Source organism: Schistocerca nitens, chromosome 2 (genome assembly GCF_023898315.1).
Source record: "Schistocerca nitens isolate TAMUIC-IGC-003100 chromosome 2, iqSchNite1.1, whole genome shotgun sequence".
Classification (NCBI taxonomy): domain Eukaryota; kingdom Metazoa; phylum Arthropoda; class Insecta; order Orthoptera; family Acrididae; genus Schistocerca; species Schistocerca nitens.
Window position 1 is genome coordinate 687,398,907 of NC_064615.1, and position 3,465 is coordinate 687,402,371.

A 3,465-nucleotide genomic window follows, 5' to 3' on the forward strand; every position below is an offset into this window, starting at 1 on the left:
ATTTTTTCACAAATAATGTTCTTGTGGCGTGATTTTACTTTTCCCAGATTTATGATTCTAAACATAAATAAACAAATAAAAATACATACTTAATTACTCACCTACCTCTTTATACTTTAGAATGCTACCACCAGTTTCGTCCCTTTAAATTTATTTATTACCAGAAACACAGTTTCTCTTTGTCGAATCCCATATTCCGATCTCTTATTCAAAAATGATACATATCCTGCTAAACTGGCTGTGATTGCTCGATGCAGCTCTACTAGCCACATTCGTAAACACTTTGTTCATATTAATCATGCATTGCCGAGATATTAGCTTTTGAACTATCATACATTTAAATTTTTAAGATAACAATAACTTTTACACTATTATATATTTTTGTGGCGCGTCTGGATAATTTTGTTTTACATAATTTCCTGTTCTTGAGTGTCAACTCGCACGTAAATGTCACTCTTAGTTCAGTTTTTATCAACTTTTTTCTGGCATATAATCTTCTCCAAGCGTACAAACACGGCCCAAGCTTCCGCTCGGGTTTTTCCAAGGCCGCGTAATCGCTAGCCGCTCGCCACGGCCCCGTAGCAACCGCCAGTAGCAACCGCCAGCCACGTGTCAGCGGCGGAAAACTGCCGCTCTAGTCCCCCCCCCCCCCCCCCAAAAAGCTTGTATGCTCACAGAGGGGTCACCAGACCTTATTGAAATGTTAATTGTTTGTGGGAGTAAAACATGAAGCTACGTGCAAATTTTGATACAAGTTTTTTGGGTTGTGTAATTGGTTTAATTCTCTGATATATGTCATTTGAAAGGGTATTTAATAGATTTTTATTGGTAAACTTGACAAAAATAATTCTATGACTGAGCGCTTTATGACGCTAGTATTACACTGATTAGTTATGATCCAGTTATGCACTGAATTAAAATGAAAGCTAGATGTGCGATTTCTGCTCAGGGTAGTATTAGTTTCAAAGCTTCTAATTAGACGAAATAAAATTGTAGGAAATGATAAAATGTTAGTTGATTTATGGTGCAGAACGAATTTAATAGCACGAAAGACGTGTTTTCTGATGGGAAGATCCACAGAATATGTGAAATGTCGAACTGAATCGAGTGTTTTGCTTAAAATCAGTTTCTCTTGCTACCCTGCTCCTGTTTGAATGTATCGATACCACTGAGCAGAGCGTTCAGTGCCTGATCTATGGGAATTTGGAAAATCATATGATTGTCGGAAACTAAACGACAGTCGTATTTGGAAAGCTATAGTACTCCGGCACTAATGGTGACTTCAAATTGACGCAAGTTTCATCGCAATGTTTAGCCAAGGGTGATACGAATTTCAGCAGAGGCACCTGGAGTACGAACCATCGAAACTTCGATGCCACGAGACCAACTGTACGTTCGACATAAAGGTTTTCTGGGTATGGAACTGCGCCATAGTGTAAGAACCTACTGCTACTGGAGAAAAAAACCAACGTTTCGGCCACGGTTGCAGCGGCCTTCTTCTGGGTCTAATGGTGCGTTTTAGCTATGCAGTGTCATGCGCATGCCACGTAATGGCATGTGCAGTGAACAGTAACAACAAAATATAAAGGACACTGCATACCTAGAACGCACCATTACACCATGCCACGTAATGCATGCGCAGTGAACAGTAACAACAAAATATAAAGGACACTGCGTAGCTAGAACGCACCATTAGACCCTGAAGAAGGCCGCTGCAACCGTGGGCGAAACGTTGGTTTTTTCTCCAGCAGCAGTAGTTTCTTACACTATGCCACGGTACCATACCCAGAAAACTTTTATGTCGACTGACTCTGGCCGCTGAAGCCTACGCAATTATATCAACTGTACGTTATGTTTGTGATGAAGGTGAAGTGCTATAATAGGTGAAAGCAAAAAAGTGCTATCAGATGATCGCAAAGCGCTAAGAACTTTTTAAAAGATAAACCTGAATCGAGAGCTTACTCAAACTTACGTGTTTATTTGGCACTTAATTAATATGCCAAAACTGCTACGAGGTAACGTATGTTTGATGTACAGCCCGGGCCTCAGCGTGAACTCCAGCGGCAGCTCCAGGCGAGCCAGGTGCCTCAGTGAAGGACCGGATGTGGTTTAATCCCAATGTGGGGATCTTGCGGACGGACAGTCGCCGAGGACAACAGAAAATACTCGAAGAAATGGCGAAGTGTCAGACGCTCTCTGAACTTCGACAATATATCACAGTTATATATTAACACAAATCTCAACACACTGGCGATCTCAGATAAATGAGGTGCATCCAATGAAACAACAACATTTCAATATCATTAAAAATACAGAACTTAACATTTCAAAGTTAATAAACATTCACATAATGAACCGCTGAATTAACGAATTTTAATCGCTTTATGTGACTTCAACAAACGGTATCTCAGGTGATTTCACTGCACTAGAGTTGCTATCCCTGAAAGCTACGTAACTGTATCTATTTTATTACTTGAGGTCAATCGCGTGTGTCAGCAGCCACTACGACTGAAAAGAGAACAAAAAGACGCTGCTGTTAAGAAGGCATAAATAATTGTTTAAATAATATTTAATGACAATTCATTGTACACTTGAGTAAGAACACCGGCTTATTTATTTATGAACTATCTTTTATATACAATCATTGCGAAGGATGGGAGTGTGACCGGATAATCATACAATGTAAACTTTCACGGCCGGTATTGACTTCACTTAAAACTTCCGGGCTGATAGGCCGTGGTCGAAGTATAAAACTGTCTCCTAACGTTTCGTCTCCGACTGCGGGAGACATCATCGGAGGTAAAGCGGCGAACTGCAGTTCGCCTCTTTACCTCCGATGATGTCTCCCGCAGTCGGAGACGAAACGTTAGGAGACAGTTTTATACTTCGACCACGGCCTATCAGCCCGGAAGTTTTAAGTGAAGTGTGACCGGATACTTATAACATTTCTTTATGCAAATGTTTTTTTTAAATATTAGTTAAGTGCGGGAAAATCGTCGAAATGAGTCAACACATGTCTGTAGCATGTAAGAACGATGTGGTCTTGATGCGGATGGCCTTCAACCAGTGTTAAAGCAGACAGCAGAGGAACACTATTGGTGTCAAGTGGACGTTGTGACTTTTCGAGTAAAGAGCTCAAGGGAGCGATTCCTCCTTTTACGTGAGTTCTGAAAGGAGACAGACTTGTCAGAGGAGTCGTATGGTTTTCGATTAAATGAGTGAAAGGTACTTGGCGGCAAACAGCCATTAGCGAATCCTGTCACTAACATTCTTCCATCTTGGATTTTAATCCCACTCGTGAAAGTTTCTTTTATTTTCGTCACTACTTCTCCGATAAATACTTTGAGCACTAGCGGCGATAGACTACATCCCAGTCTTATACCATTTTTAATCCGCGCACTTCGTCCTTGGTCTTCCAGTCTTATTGTTCGCTCTTGGTCTAGTACATATTACATATTACCCTTC